The sequence below is a fragment of the Choloepus didactylus genome, chromosome X, assembly GCF_015220235.1.
Source record: "Choloepus didactylus isolate mChoDid1 chromosome X, mChoDid1.pri, whole genome shotgun sequence".
NCBI classification, from domain to species: Eukaryota; Metazoa; Chordata; class Mammalia; order Pilosa; family Megalonychidae; genus Choloepus; species Choloepus didactylus.
The window spans coordinates 101,730,626-101,747,967 of NC_051334.1; the positions used below are offsets into that span (position 1 = coordinate 101,730,626).

Here is a 17,342-nt window from a genome sequence, read left to right on the forward strand (position 1 = left end):
AAGGCTCCCAAATCCACTCACGTGTGACGGAACATGCTCCACAATAATTGGTGTTGGGAGAACTGGATATACATATCTAAAATAATGAAAGAGGACTCCATCTCACACCCTATAAAAAATAACTCAAGGCATGTTCCCCGACACAGCCCTGAGCATAGAACTTGATTTCTGACATTTTGCCCTTTATTTTAACCAGTGATAAAATGTAGGAATGATGGAATAGGAATTTCTGCTTTTTTTTTTTTGGCAAAAAATGGCAACTAATGATACCCTTCTGAAGAGATTGGAACAGAATGGAGCATAAGAATATCAAATTATTGAATATCTTAGGAAGGAAGTTGCTCTTCTTAAGGAGAAAGCAATATTGCAGGCAACTTTGAGGGAGAAGAAGAAACGTGTTGAAAATGCTAAACTAAAGAAAGAAACAGAAGAACTGAAATGAGCTAATTAAGGCAGAAATTCAAAATGGAATGAAATGAATACCATTCCTTTCTGGTACTCAGCTACAAGATAATTCTACACTTTCTGAAAATGTGTTACAGTCTATATCAATAGCAACCATGTCTTCTGCTGCCAATGAACAGATAAATGGAGGTAAAGGAGGAGAAGAAAATGAAGTGAAAGAGGAAATTGAAAAGGAGAGGAGAAAAAGCAGTAATCAATAGCAAGAAGTGATGATTCTAAGCCAACAGTTGTTTCTCATCTGGATCTTAGGATTGGTTGTATCATCACTGTCACAAAATACCCTGACACAGATTCTTTGTAGGCAGAAGAAGTAGATGTGGGTGAAATAGCCCCAAGAATAGTTGTCAGTGGCCTGGTGAATTGTGTTCCTCTTGAACAGATGCAAAACTGGTTGGTGATTTTACTTGGTAACCTCAAACCTGCAAAGATGAGGGGAGTGCTATCTCAAGCAACAGTGATGTGTTCTAGTTCACCAGAAAAAGTAAAAATCTTGGATCATCCCAAGGATCTCTTCCTGGAGACAAAATTACTTTTGATTCTTTCCCTGGAAAGACAAGGAGCTAAATCCTAATTAGAAGATATGGGAGCAGATAGAGCCTGATCTTTACACTAATGATGAGTGTGTGACTACTTTCAAAGTAGCTCCCTTTGAGGTGAAATGGAAGGGAGTGTGCGGGCCCAAACTATGGCCAATGGAGGAATCAAATAAAAGAAAATGCTTCAGAATTGGAATTCATAGGAGAAAAATTTGATAACAATAAAAAGGAATATATTTGTCACATACAAAAAATTAATTAAAAACAGATAAAAAAACCTAAATATAAGAGCCTTACTGTAAAACTCATAGAAGAAAATATAGGGAAGCATTAATCAAGATTTAATGAGAGGAGGTAGTTTCTTAGACTTGACAACCAAAGCACAATCAATGAAAGAAAAAAATAGATAAAATGGGACCTCCTCAAAAATGAATACTTCTGTGCTTCAAAGGACTATGTCTAAAGGGTGAAAAGGCAGCTGACTCAAAGGGAGAAAATATTTGGAAACCACATATCTGTTAAGGGTTTGATATACAGAATATATAAAGAAATCCTGTGGTTCAATAATAAAAAGACAAGCAGCCCAATTAAAAATGTTTAATTTTTAATTAAAAGACATGAATAAATATTTTTCCAAAGAGGAAATACAGATGTCTAAAAGCACATGGAAAGATGCTCAGCCTCACTAGCTACTAGAGAAATGCAAATCAAAACCACAATGAGATATCATCTCAACCCTACTAGAATGGCTGCTATTAAGGAAACTTCAAGTGTTGGAGAGGATGTGGAGAAATAGGAAGTCTTGTACACTGCTGGCAGAAATTTAAAATGGTAGAGCCACTGTGGAAGACAATCTGGCAGTTCCATAAGATGATAAATATAGAGTTGCCCTGTGACTCAGCAATCCAGATTCTGGGATATACCCAGAAGATTCGAAAACAGGGACATGAACAGACATTTGCACAACAATGCTCATAGTGGCATTATTCACAACAGCCAAAAGATAGAAACAATCCAACTGTCCAACAACATATGAATGGATAAACATAAGATGGTATACACATATGATGGAATATTATTCAGCAGTAAGAAGGAATGATGTGAATTATGCAACAACATGGATGAACCTTGAGGACATTATGTGAAATTAAATCAGACACAAAAGGACAAATATTGTATGATCTCACTAATATGAACTAATTATAATATGTATGCTCATACACATAAAATATAGAACATAGTTTACCAGAATGTAGAATGAGGCTAAAGAATGGGAAACAGCTGCTTAATATGTGCAGAATGTTTAAATAGGTTGAAATTAAATGTTTCAAAATGGATAAAGGTAATGGTACCACACTGTTTTGAGAATAATTAACAGTACTTAATGGTGTGTGATTGTGGTGGAAAGGGGAAGTTTAGAGTCCTATATGTCACCAGAAGTAAAGATGGAGGTTAAAACATGGGAATGTATGACACAGTGAATTGTGGTAGACTATGACTGTGATTAAATGTACAAATATAAAGAAATATAAAAGTCTTTTGTAAACTAGGACAAATGTACAAAACTATTGCAAGGAGTTAAAAATAGAGGGGTATATGGGAAAATGTACCTATTGTAAACTATGAACTAGAGTTAACAGTAATGTCTTAATATTCTTTCTTATTCTTTGTTACTTTCATCAACAATAACAACTGTACCACACCAATACTATGGGTTTAAAGTAGGGGGATTGAGGGTACAGAGAAGTTAGGTTTTATTTTTTATTCTTGTTTCTTTTCTGAAGTAATGAAAATGTTCTTAAACCAAACATGGGAATGTATTAAAAATTATGTGATGACACTTTGAGCCATTGATTTTATACTTTAGATGGTTTGTGTGGTGTGTGAATATATCTCAATAAAATTTCAAAGAAAAGTAAAAAATAAATCAAGTTGAAGATTGCACAGAAGATGTATTGAAAGTGGAGTTTCAGCATGAAATACCTAGAGTTTGAAATAGGGGAGAATAGGAATTTAGCAAAACTATACGAAAATCATGAGAGAATATTTTTCCAATTTAGGGAATAAGCAATAGATGTCATATCAGACACTGCAATGTAATTGTCTTATGATATCCCTTCTTTTCATCCAACCATATGATCTTTCAGATTTTAGCAGTGTAATAAGGTATTCTGGATTTTAATAAATAGTATGATAATTTTAAAAGTACCATTTCCTTTGAGTTAGGGAATTTCCTTATTTCAAATATGTAATTCAATTATGTGTAAATTTTTAAGTGAGATTGTTCACATACCATACAATTATCCAAAGACCCAAAGTGTACAAACAATTGCCCATGGTCCCATCATACAGCTGTGCATCCATCACAATTAACTTTTTTTCAATTTTTTGAACACTTGCATTACTCCAGAAAAGAAATAAAGACACAGAAAAAAAAGGAAACTCAAATCCTCCCATACTCCTGACAACCCCCCTCCAGTTTTGATTCATAGTACTGATAGAGTACATCTGTTATTGTTGAAGAAAGAATGCTAAAATACTACTAACTGTATTATATAGTTTGCAATAGGTATATTTTTCCTATGCACCCCTTTACTATCAATTTCTCATTATAGTGTCATACATTTGCTCTATTCATGAGAGAGATTTCTAATATTTTACAGTTAATCATGGACGTTGTCCAACACATGATTCACTGTTGTATACAATCCCTCCTTTTAACCTCCAACTTTCCTTCTGGTAACATACATGATTCTGAGCTTACACTTTCCACCACATTCACACACCATTCAGAACTGTTAGCTATTCTCACAAGGTGCTACCATCACCTCCATCCATTTCCAACCATTTAAGTTCAACCTAGTTAAACATTCTGCTTATAATAAGCAATCATTCCCCATTCTTTAGCCTCATTCTATATCCTGGTACCTTACATTTCATGTCTATGAGTTCATGTATTAAAATTATTTCATACCAGTGAGGTCCTGCAATATTTGTCCTTATGTGTCTGTCTTATTTCACTCAATATATTGCCCTCAAGGTTTCTTCATCAACTCATTTTTAAGATGGTTTTGTTCACACACCACGCATTCCATCCTAAGTAAACAATCAATGGTTCCCTGTATAGCCACATATTTATGTATTCACTACCATAACCACCATCTATATAAGGAGGTCTCCATTTCTTCCACAAAGGAGGAGGAAGAGTCAAAGAAGTTAGAGAGATAAGAGAAGAAGAAAGAGAGAAACAAAACAAAACAAAACAAAACAAAACAAAACATGACAGCTAGGAGGCAACAAAAGAAAAGATAGCATTAAACTAAAGTAGAATAAAGAGTCAGATAACATCACTAATGTTGAGTCCCATACCCTTCCCCTATGTTCCCCCATATGCATTTAGCTTTGGTATATTGCCTATGTTATATTAAAGGAAGCATAGTACACTGTTTCTGTTAACTGTAGTCTCCAGTTTGCATTGATTTATTTTCCCCCAATCCCACTCCATTTTTAAGACCTTGCATTGTTGAAATTCATTTGTTCTAACTCATGTAAAAACATATTTCTACCTTTTATCAAAATCCTTGAGCACTCTAGATTTCACTGAGATATATGGTCCCAGTCTTTATCTTTCCTGTTACCTTCTGGTGTCCCACATGCTCCTAAATTTCCTCTTTCAACCATGCTCACAGTCATATTTGTTCAATGAACTTACATTGTTGTGCTACTGTCTCCCAAAATTGTGTTCCAAACCTCTCACTCCTGTCTTTTCCTTTCTGTCTGTAGTGCTCCATTTAGTATTTCCTGTAGAGCAGGTATCTTGTTCACAAACTCTCTCATTGTCTGACTGTCAGAGAATATTTTGAGCTCTCCCTCATATTTGAAGGACAGTTTTGCCAGATATAGGATTCTTGGTTGGTGGTTATTCTCTTTCAGTATCTTAAATATATCACCCCATTTCTTTTTGCCTCCATGGTTTCTATTGAGAAATCCGTACATAGTCTTATTAAGCTTCCTTTGTATGTGATGGATCACTTTTCTCTTTCTGCTTTCAGAATTCTCTTTTTATCATTGATGTTTGATAATCTGATTATTAAGTATCTTGGTGTAAGCCTATTCAGATCTATTCTGTTTGGGGTATGCTGCACTTCTTGGATCTGTAATTTTATGTCTTTCATAAAAGATGGGAAGTTTTCATTGATTATTTCCTCTGTTATTTCTTCTGCCCCTTTTACCTTCTCTTCTACTTCTGGGACACCCATAAAACATACATTCCTGAGTTTTGTTTTGTCCTTAGTTTCCCAGAGATGTTGCTCATATTTTTCCATTCTTATTTCTCTATCTGTTTTTTTTTGTGTATTGGCTTTCAATTGCCTTGTTCTCCAGTTCCTGAGTGTTTTCTTCTGCCCTTTGAGATCTGCTGCTGTATGTCTTCATTGTGTCTTTCATCTCTTGTGTTGTGCCTTTCATTTCCATAGATGCTGTCAGTTGTTTTTCCAAACATTCAATTTCTATCTTATATATGCCCAGTGTTTTCATTATATGCTTCATCTCTTTTGCCATATCTTCCCTAAACTTTTTGAATTGATTTAGTATTAGTTGTTTATATTCATATGGAAAGCTGGAGGAATTTAAGTTTGTTCCTTTGACTGGGCCATAAATTTGTTTTTCCTAGTGTAGGTTGTAGTTTTCTGTTGTCTGGACATCTGGTTTCCTTGGTTACTCCAATCAGGCTTTCCCAGACAAGGAAGGGCCCAGGACTAGGAGGCAGCAATAGTATCACATCTCCCTGAGGGTGTCTTTGATTGATACACCCTGTGAGGCCTCAAATCACTGTGGTTCTCTGCCCAGCAGGTGGTGCCTATCAGCCTGTCACTCCAGACTGGTGTAAGGAGGTTGGCACATGGCTGTTTTCCCCCAGTCTGTGGGGTCTGGTTCTCAATGGATGGCAGGTAGTAGAGATTGGCACCACCTCTTTCCTCTTAGGGAAAATACACCCCCTATGGAGAGGTCATTAGCATTTGAATAGTCTCTGACTCTGCTATCTCTGCCCTTGTCTGGGTCTGAGCACTGGGAATTGAAAGTGGCTGAGGCTTTCTCCACTGAGCCATAAAAGAGACAGAAAACCCCCCTTCAGGTTCAGTCTGGAGACCCCCTCACTTTCACCCATTGGCCAGAGACAGCACCCAGGCTTCTGGGCTTCCCCTCTCCCCCAGAGAGGTCCTCCAGCTCTCCAAGGCCAGTCATCACCAAAAGCCTCTCTCTGCTTGGTTGGGGATTTGTAGCTTGTAGTGATCAGTCCACACTTGTTAATTAAAACCCCAGTTGAAGCTCAGCTGAGCTATATTCACTTGCTTGGAGAGTGCTGCTCTCTAGCACCATGAAGCTTTGCAGTCTGGGCCATGAGGGAAGGGGGCTCCCAGCTTAGATTCACAGTTTTTACTTATAGATTTTATTTAGGCATTCCTCCCAATTCTGATTGGTGAATGATGAGTGGATGATCACATTTGTCCCCCTGCAGTTATTCCAGATTATTTACTAGTTGTTCCTGGTTGTTTACTAGTTGTTCCAGGGGGACTGACTAGCTTCCACTCTTCTCTATGCTGTCATCTTCTTCCACCTCCATGTGTAAATTTTTATCAGGAATTTGGTAACTTTTCAAGCCTCTTAACTGGATGAGTTTGGCAATCTGTTGATAGGTACCTTAGTGCCATGTAATAGTTTATTCAGTTCATATAGCAGAATAATTCATCCTACATAATTTTATTGGCCTAATTAAACAAATTTTGGACATCAGAATACAGTTTTAAGAACAATTTTGGATGATAATAGTTACTCTTAAATTCTAAGTTTCATGAGTTTAAAATAAATCACCATTGATAACAGATAAGACATATAACTCTCACAAATGGCAGCTTAAATTACTCATTTAGCACTCATTAAACCCTACTGAAGTAGGAACTCTTATCTTCTCATTCTACAGATGATAAAATTGAGGCAAAATGGCAAGAGGAAGTGTGCCTAGGGTGACATGGATAGTAAGTTGTAGAGCCAGGATTTGAACCTAGGCAATATGGCTCTAGAAATTGAGTTTTAAGCTAAGATCCATGACTAAATATTACACACTGAATTTACTTATCTATAATCATATAATTAAAGATGAGAGAAGTATATCTGATTCTTTTATTCTGTCTATAAATATTTATTTTAGGTCTACTATGTGCCAGAAATATTTTAAACATTGAGCATATAGTAGTAATCCAAAATCCAAAATTACAAAGTCCCTACTGCAATGGAGCTTACTTTCCAGAATATGGACTTCAGAATCCAGTAGATCTGAATTTAAACCTCAGATCTGTCCATTATAAATAGAATGACTAAGTTACTTAAACTTTTCAAGCTGCGTTTTCCTTATAAAATGAGGGAAATTTCTTTTGCCCACATCATAGTCATTGTAAGAATGAAATGAGATGATACATGAAAAGCACTAACTACAATGCTTAACATTCAATTACTGGAAGGTAATGATTAGGTGTAGTAATGTTTTTTTAATGTAATTTATTGAGATATATTCACACACCATACTATCCCCCAAAGTTTACAATCATTGGTTCACATTATAATCATATAGTAGTGCATTCATCACCATGATCATTTTTAGAACATTTGCATTATTCCAGAAAAAGAAGTAAAAAAGAAAATGAAAACCCCGTCCATAACCCTGACTCCCCTCTTATCGACCAGTAGTACTGCAATCTACCCAATTTTAGGACTTTCAGTAGAGGTGTTAACTAAGATACTGTTGTATTGTCAGAGAGAGATAGATCAGTGGGACAGAACAAGTCATTCAGAAGCAGAACCATACAAACATGGATATTTGATTTTTTTTTTTTTGCTATGTAGTTATGCAATCATTATCAAAGATCAGGGCTACCGGAATACAGTTCAACAACATCAAGTAATTCCTTCTGGATATTCTAAAACAAATAGACACTAAAAAGAAGTATTTATATAGTGAGTCAGTAGTCACAGTCATGTTAATTCCTAATTTCTCAGTTACACCTCCTCCCTCTCATTTGATCATTCTCTCAATCTTCAGGGATATCTGGGCAATGACCATTTAAACATGCAGAAAAGGGGCTTCATGGGGTAGAGGATTGAAACTGGTTGACATTCTTGGAAAGACTGGTACCTTTAGGCTTTATCTGGCATAGGATCAACCTGGAGACTTTAATATCTGAAAAAAATAACTAAGAAAAACATTTATAGAGACTTAGATAGAGCCAAGTGCACTCCCTAGGGTTTTCAGGTATACTGTTTGTTGGGGCTTGGCATACTGTGGTAGTTTGCAATTTCTTCCTGAATCTTTCATAAGAGTATCTTCCAGAATGACCTCTCAACTCTATTTGAAATCTCTTAGCTACTGAAATTTTATTTTGTTCCATTTCTTTTCCCTCTTTTGGGCAAGAAGACATTCTCAATCCCATGATGCCAGGGCCAGGCTCATACCTTGGAGCCATATACCACATTGCCAGGGAGACTAACACTCTGTGAGTCATGTCCTGTATAAGAAAGGAGGAAAGTGAGATTATTTGCAGACTTTGGCTTAGAGAGAGAGGTCACATCTGAGCAAAAGTAAAGTGGCTCTCTGGAGGTGACTCAGGCATAATTACAAGCAGGTTTAGCTTCACCATTGCAGAAATAATTTTTCATAACATCACTCCTCAAGATTGAGGGCTTGGCTTATTAAATTGGGAGTCCCTAATGTTTGAGGGAATATCAGTAATTCCCCAGACATGGAAGTGTTAAATTTCCACATTCTTCCCCATTCCCTCAAGGGGACTTTGAAAATGCATTTCATTTTCTGCCCCAAATAATCTGAGATATATCTGGGTATAACATTTACCTGTAGAGAATAATAAGAGCTCATTCCCTATTTTAGGTTTCCTGTAATTAGGTTGTTTAAAGAAAAACTGACTAGACAGGATAAATCAGATAATGTCCTACAGAAAAATTTAAAATTTGGACCAAATAAACCTCTCTCCCTTTTGTCTCACACAGAAGTCAAAGTTTTAAAATACAGAATATATCATCCTTTGCCCTGTATTCTGATTTACCTTAGACCTAACCAGGTCCATTTCATTCATATCTCTAATTGAAGTCTGATCTCTTTCTCATCTTCTTTAACAGTTGCTATAAGGAGTAATGCTGACTTTCAGAGTGGCAGAATTCTAAATCTGAGTTTCAGGTGTCACAGAGATACCCAAAGTTACAGAGAAACACCAGCTTATACACTAAGAGCACAGCATCTCAGAGTGTAGAAATTACAGCTGTAACTCAGGAATAGATGTGTCCGCTATAAGAGCTTACACTCTAGAAACCTTTACAATGAGACTTACTTGATCATTCTGTGCTCCTTAATCATCAATTGCCCAATCTCTGCTCACTTTCTATCAACTGACAACTTATGCCCTCAAATTCAATTCTCAGAGTTTGCTCATTATAATTACTGTTAGTGAGACCATATATTTTTCCTTTTCTTTCTGGCTTATTTCACTCAATACAATGTCCTTGATGTTCATTCACTTAGCTGCATGCCACACGACTTCATTCCTTCCTGTAGCCACTCAATATTCCATTGTTTTTATACACTGTGGTTCACCCTTTCATTTGTCAGTCCATGTACTCTTAGGCCACCTCTGTCCATTGCAAATTGTAAATAATGCCACCATAAACACCAGTGTGCAAATAACTCTTCATGTACCTGCTTTCAGTTTATCCAAGTCTTTGCCCAATAATGGGGTTGCAGGATCATTTGGCAACCCTATACTAAGTCTCCTGTGGGGCCATCACACTGCCCTCCAGAGGGACTGCCCCATTCTACTTCCCTACCAACAGTGAATAGGTATATCTCTCTCCACACTTTCTCTAGCACTTGAACCCTTCTGTTTATTTTTAAAACAGTTTTATTTACAGCATACAATCCATTCTAAGTGTATAATCAATGGTTCCTGGTATAATCACACAGATATGCATTCACCACCACAATCTTTATAAGACAATTTCCATTTCTTCTGCAAAGAAAGGAGAGCAGGAGAAAAGAAAAAAAGAAAAAGGAAAAACAAAAGGAGAAACAACAACAAGAATCCCATACCCCTCCCTTATATTTATCTCTTATTGACTTGTAGTAATTTCTGTAGTGGTATTGTTGTCATTGCTATCATAATCAACATCATTATCATCAGTAAATATAGACAACACCCTGGATTCTTTGTAGGAGGGAGATACAGACCCTTAATTTTTGTTTGATTAATAACATAAATCTGCTAGCTGTGGAACCAGGACTGAAACCTCAGTCTTCTGGATGCAAATGCCATGTTGTCCATGTTGTCTTTACTGCTGTATAAACACTACAAGATTTTGATACCTGCCTGAAATTTAGAAAACACTGAATAGGACAATAGAAACTTCTAGATATATTGTACTAAATTTATCTTTGAAATTGTGATTTATTTTAAAAAAGAAATAGATTATAAACAAACATGTTGTGAAGGAAATTTCTGTTTATTATTATTTTTATATTAGCCTGTGTCTTTTCTTTACAGTCATCAGCATTCTAAGCTGATAACTGAGTAGACCTCTGGAATACAGTATTACACATGTCAGTCCTTGAAAACAAAGTACACTGGGTCATGTTAGTTATGGGGAGATTTAAACCAAGTAAAATTAATTGGGCATAAATTTGTGATAGTTTTTACTCTCTTATAGCAACTGTGTACCTAATTTTTAAATGCAGATTGGAGGAGTGTATTCCACATGATGTGGTATTAGAAACCTGGCATTCCATCCTTCCAGCTTATATTACAAAGACAAGCACACACACACACACACAAACACACAACACACACATGGATAAAAACCTCCTTCCCTAGTTTCAGTCATCCATTAGACAAATTTGTTTTCACAGTGGTAAATTACTTCATTTTGAATGTGCCATTCAGTAAAAGGTTTCATCTTAGCACTGCCAGTGCTGCATAACACTGTCAGTGTCATTCAGATAAGTGATTTTGTTAAACCTTGACCAATATTGGACATCTTGAGTTCATATTTCACTTGATCCAGCTGAGAAATATTTAATGATAATTGGGTGGTGTGCTGGTTTGAAGCTCTTATGTACTCCAGAAAATGCCATTTTCTTTTAATCCATTCCTGTGGGTGCAGACTTACTGAGTTTATTTCAATGGAGGTTATTTCAATAGAGATGTTACCCACCCATTCAAGGTCAGTCTTAATCCTTTATTGGAGTCCTTTACTGAGGACAAATTACAGAAAAATCTCAGAAAACTCAGATGGAAACATCCAGAGAGAGCTGAGAGAGAAAGGACCTGGAGAGGCTGAGAGGGGACCCACAGAAAGCTCAGAGATGAGGCCAGTGGAACCAGGAGCTGAAAGCAATGAAACCCAGGAGCAAAGTACCAGCAGATGCTGGTCATGTGCCTTGCTATCCAAAAGAAGAAATTCAGATGCCAGCAGTTGTTCTTCAGAGATGGTATCTTCCTCTTGATGCCTTAATTTGGACATTTTCATGAACTTAGAACTGTAAATTTGTAAACTAATAAATCCCCATTGAAAAAGCCAGCCCATTTCTAGTATAGTGCATTCTGGCAGCTTTAGCAAACAAAAAGAAAATTGGTACCAGGAGAGTGGGGTACTGTGATTTGCAAATACCAAAAATACTGGAATGGCTTTATAATAGATAAGGGGAAGATTCTGGAAGAATTGTGAGATGCTTGATAAAAAAGGCCTAGATGGCTTTGAAGAGACTGTTGGTAGCAATATGGACACTAAAGGTACTTCCAAAGAGGTCCTAGACAGAAATGATGAATGTGTCATTTCAAACTAAAAGAAAGGTGATCCTTGGTTTAAAGTGTCAGAAAACTTGGCAAAATTGAGATCTGATGGTGGATGGAAGGAAGAATTTGAAGGTGATGTGGTTGGATATTTGGATGAAGGGGTTTCCAAACTAAATATGGAAAGTGCAGTCTTGCTTCTTCTTGAACCTTAAAATAAAATGTGAGAGGAAAGAGATAAGCAGAGAACTGAAATCTTAGGTACAAAGAAAACAGAAATTGATAGTTTGGAAAACTCTTGAGCTTTCAGAAAATGAGCCCACATAGAATAGTGCTCCATGTGAGATTTTGACTGAACATGAAACCAGCAGTTAGGAATTGTGATCAGTTTTTAAAGTAAATCTATGCTCATCAAGTAAGCTTTCTTCTCTACACATGCTGTTCTACAACTTTCCTATCCAGAAGACAAGGTAATATTGGTTAAGCTCTAGTGTCTTTATCCTTTAGTATTATTCTTTCTGTTTCTTTTACCAGTGTCTAGAGATGTGGCCTTCTTGACTTCCTACTACAGCCTTACTCACCTTACTCTGTCATAAATTTACTGAACAGAAATGACTAATAATTGGATTCAGGAGGACAGCCTCTCTGTAAGCAGCAGAAATACACTGGAATAATCTACTTGAAGCCATAATGAAGAGAATAGCTGTGCTTTTTACAGCTAGGAAAAAGAAAATTGAAGCTCTGTACTTGGAGAAGAGAAAAAGAAAGAGTTATGATTTCCAAGAGAACCTGCAAAAAGGCAATACTCTTTTGGGTTATAGATCTCTTCCATTATTGACCTCACCCTTTGAGCTTGTGTTCTGAATACACAGACCTGGAACAAAGTATAAGCATCTGGTTCCCACTGATCACAAAAGCATGCACACACAAACATACATATTTACAGAGAGAAACACTAAAAATCATTGACCTTATTTTTTTCAACTGCACTTATGTAGCTATAGCCTCTGTGTATGCATGAATATCTCTTCACTGTGGTGCCTTACATGCCACTATTTTCTGCTGCAATGATTAATGCTATTTGATGTAGGTGTGGAGAATTGGCTAAAAATATAAGCTGTTTCCTCCAGTTGGATCATACTCCTGACATTAACAAATGGTTCTTACTTCTTTTGCACACTATATCCCTCTTTTCATCAGTTACATCCATTTAGTTCTATCAATACAGAAAATTTAATGTAATAGGAGACATAGTCATCTGTTTGTGATAAGAATTATGATTTACTCACACCAGGATGTTAAGAAAAACAAAGGAAATTATAGGAAGAATACATATTATAGAAGAATCTGAGCCAACAAATATTAAATGATTTTCATGATTTAATGGTGGTCATTTTAGAGCCATCTTTTAAGTAAGAGAATAAAAGTCCATGCCTCTCTTAAAACAGAAGAGTTTGCTTTCAGAATGATTTTTCCCTCTTTGAGCATTCATTTAAAGAAAGTGTTTAAGGTATCAAATCTGATATCAATTTGCCAACATACACATGTCTACCAATAACTTCTTTGCATTATTTTTTTTAATTTTATTTTGAAATAAATTCAAACTTACAGGAACAGTTGCAAAAACAATACAAACCCCATACACAGAACCCCAGCATACCCCAATCACCCTCCCCCAATATCCTGATCCACCAACTTTAACATCCTGTCACACCACCATTTCTTTCTTTCCCTCACTCCCTCATTCCCTCCCTCCCTCCCTATCATCCATCATCTATTGCTCTGTCTTCTGAACATATGAGAGAAAGCTGAACACATCCATGAACAAACAATATAATTCACATATACATTTCCCATGAACAAGAACATTCTTTTATGCAATCCCATTAAGCACAGCAAAGAAGTTCAAGAAATTCAACATTCATGCAAAGCTTACATTCTATATTTCCTTTTTTTTTCTGATGTCCCAACTGTGTCCCTTTGAGCCTCCTCTCCTCCATCCTCAGATCCCTTCCAGGATCATCCTTGGCATTTAATTGTCATTATCTATTTAGACTGCCTTTTTTTTTTATTGTGGAAACATATACAGCCTAAATCTTCCCATTCCAAATGCTCCTTAGCATTGCATTAGTGGGATTAATTACATTTAGAATGTTGCAATGCCATCACCTTCCCACCATCCATTACCAGAAATTTCCCTTCACCCAAAACAGAAACCCTACACTCATTTCTTAACTCTCCATTGCCCCTTCCCCCACTTCTCATAACCCATACTGTATTTTTTATCTCTAAGGTCATATTCTCTGATATTCTCTTTGTGTTTACCATGGGGCTTAAATTTAACCTCTTAAATCTATAACAATCTTGTTTATCTTTGATACCAACTTAAGTTCAATAGGACACATAAACTATGTTCCTATACTCCTGCATTCCCCCACATTTATGTAGTTCTTGTCAAAAATTACATATTTTATTTTGAGTCCAAAACCACTGATTTATCATTACAGTTTATGTATTTTAGATCCTATAGGAAGTAAATAGTGGAGTCACAAATCAAAAATACAGTAATATTTGTATTTAAATTTACCATGTGATCTTTACTGGAAATTGTATTGCTTCATGTAGTTTCAGTCAATTGTTTAGTGGCCCTTCCTTTCACAATTCCCTGCACAATTCCCTTTAGCATTTCTTATAGGACTGGTCTAGTGGTGATGAAGACCCTCAGCTTTTGATTATCTGGGAATGTTTTCATCCCCCCCTCATTTTTAACCTCCAGGTGTTTGTGAATTTTCTAAGTCTCTGAAGGTTATTGACTTCTACTTGTATTCCATTGTGGTCAGAGAATGGTCTTTGAATAAATTCAATTTTTAAAAATTTATTGAGGCTTATTTTATGTCCCAGCATATGGTCTACTCTGGAGAAAGATCCATGATCACTAGGGAAGAATGTGTACCCTGGTGATTTGGGATATAAGGTTCTATATATGTCTGTTAAATTTCTCTATATTTGTCTCTTCTTTCTTTGTTTCTCTGTCAGTAGGGCTCCCTTTAGTATCTGAAGTAGGGTGGGTCTTTTATTAGCAAAATCTCAGCATTGTTTGTCTGTGAAAAATTTAAGCTCTCCCTCAAATTTGAAGGAGAGCTTTGCTGGATAAAGTATTCTTGGTTGGAAATTTTCCTCTCTCAGAATTTTAAATATGTCATGCCACTGCCTTCTCGCCTCCATGGTGGCTGCTGAGTAGTCATTACTTAGTCTTATGTTGTTTCCTTTGTATGTGGTGAATTGCTTTTCTCTTGCTGCTTTCAGAACTTGCTCCTTCTCTTCAGTATTTGAGAGTCTGATCAGAATACATCTTGGAGTGGGTTTATTTGGATTTATTCTATTTGGAGTTTGCTGGGCATTTATGCTTTGTGTATTTATATTGTGTAGAAGATTGGGGAAGTTTTTCCCAAGAATTTCTTTGAATACTCTTTCTAGACCTTTACCCTTCTCTTCCCCTTCTGGGATACCAATGAGTCTTAAATTTTGATGTTTTCTTTTATCTATCTTATCACTGAAATTCATTTCAATCTTTTTTTCAGCTTTTTCCCCATTCTTTCTTTTGTTCTTTCATTTTCTGTTCTGTAGTCCTCGAGGATCCTGAGTCATTGTTCAGCTCCCTCTAATCTTTTACTATGAGTATCCAGAATCTTTTTAGTTTGGTCAACAGGTTCTTTTTTTTCCATAAGATCATCTTTTTTTTAATTTACTCTTACAATTTCTTCTTTATGTTCTTCTAGGGTCTTCTTCATGTACTTTATATCCTATGCCATGCTCTTCTTCATGTCCTTTATATTCTGTGCCATGCTCTCATTGTTTGTCTTTGGTTCTTTGATTAATTGCTCCAAGTACTGTGTCTCTTCTGATCTTTTGATTTGGGTGTTTGGGTTTGGGTTCTCCATATCATCTGGTTCTATCACATGCTTTAAAATTTTCTGTTGTTTTTGGCCTCTTGGTATTTGCTTTACTTGATAGGGTTCTTTCAGAATATGAAAAACCCCAATCTCTAATTTGTCAGGTCTACAGATTGGTGGCATACACTTTCTCTAACTAACCAGCAGATGGCATCTTCCAGTCACCTATTCCCCTCAAGTCAGTTCTCCCCAACTTTGTCTTTGTGGTGTGTGTGGGTCTGATTCTTGTGGAGTTCAATTGGTGCACAAAGTTTGGATGCATTGTTGGTGCTGTGTGCCCTGAATTGGGGGCATGTGTCTGAGAAGTTAGGGAGGCAGTGCAGTTTTAATAATCAAACCTCCCATGTGTCCCCAGAGATTTAAGGCTGTTGAAAGAGTCTAAGCCTTCATTTCAGTGTTGCCACAGATTGTCTCTGCCACTGACACACTAGTCCTTGGTATTGGTGTAGGGTCCCTGGGATTTCTGAGTGGGTCCCCATTCTCAGCTGTGCTCTTCCAGGACCTCTGATTAGGGAAGGCTGTGTCATGTCACAAGTGCTTGCCAGCTCTCCAGGGAAGCCCTGGGCCACTTGGCCATGCAGGGGCATTCACAGCCTGAAGTAAAGATGGCTGAATGGTTCATTTTAATTTTCCCCTTTTCACACAGCTCCACCTTCCTAGCTCCAGGACAATTAGCTGTGGGTGCACTAAGGGCCACTGTCCATGGCCAATATTGTGGCTTGTGTGCAGTGCTGCAGGAAACACTCCCCATCACACTGGGACACTTGGTGCAGTTCTGGGCTTTGGCTCCAGCCCCAGGCAGGAGTGTCTCCAGCCTGCCAGGAAGATGGCTGCAAGGGGCATGGTTTCTTTCTCCTTTTGGCTCCCCTCTGCCTTCCTGGCTCCAAGACAATTAGCAGCAGGTGTGGGAAGGGCTATCTTCCATGCCAGATATTGATGCATTGGCACAGCCTTTTCCTGCCATGCTTCACTGTACAGTTCTCACTGCTGTATCTACAGCTGCTCCTGGGTTTTATTTTTAAAGATCTAGTCCATCTCCAAATGTCAACCCACAGTTTCCCCACACTGCAGCATGGTCACCAGACTTTCAGCCAGCTCACTCACTCACTTAAGAATGCAGACTCCCAGTTTCTCCAAATGCATGGTCGCTGTGTATTTAGCAGACCTTGTCTGGCTGGTGCATCACTCAAACTGGTGTTCTGATTCACTTTCTGTCTTTTATCTAGTATTTTCATGGAGGTGTTTTTTTGCCCTGTCTCATCTAGCTGCCATCTTAGGTTCTCCCCCTGTGCATTATTTTAACCCTAATGCTTGCCTAGTTGTCATGCAATAGAAACCACTCATGGTGACAGATCTTGCTGTGTCTGTTTGGTGTTAATAAATGTAAAGAATATCATTTTAGTATTTCCCACATATTCTATTTAATCCTTTCTCAATAGAAGTTCTCAAATAAGGGCAAAAAGCTACATAGCATAGACAATGCTCTTAATTAAAATATGTAATTTAGGGGAAAACACTCTATTTTTGAGTTGGCCTTTTCA

The 17,342-nt window shown here is 37.0% G+C and overlaps 1 pseudogene; it reads left to right on the forward strand.

Annotated features, from left to right (window-relative positions):
* The first annotated feature begins 232 nt into the window (after positions 1 to 232).
* Positions 233 to 1,174, forward strand: LOC119523295 (annotated as a pseudogene).
* The last annotated feature ends 16,168 nt before the right edge of the window (positions 1,175 to 17,342 follow it).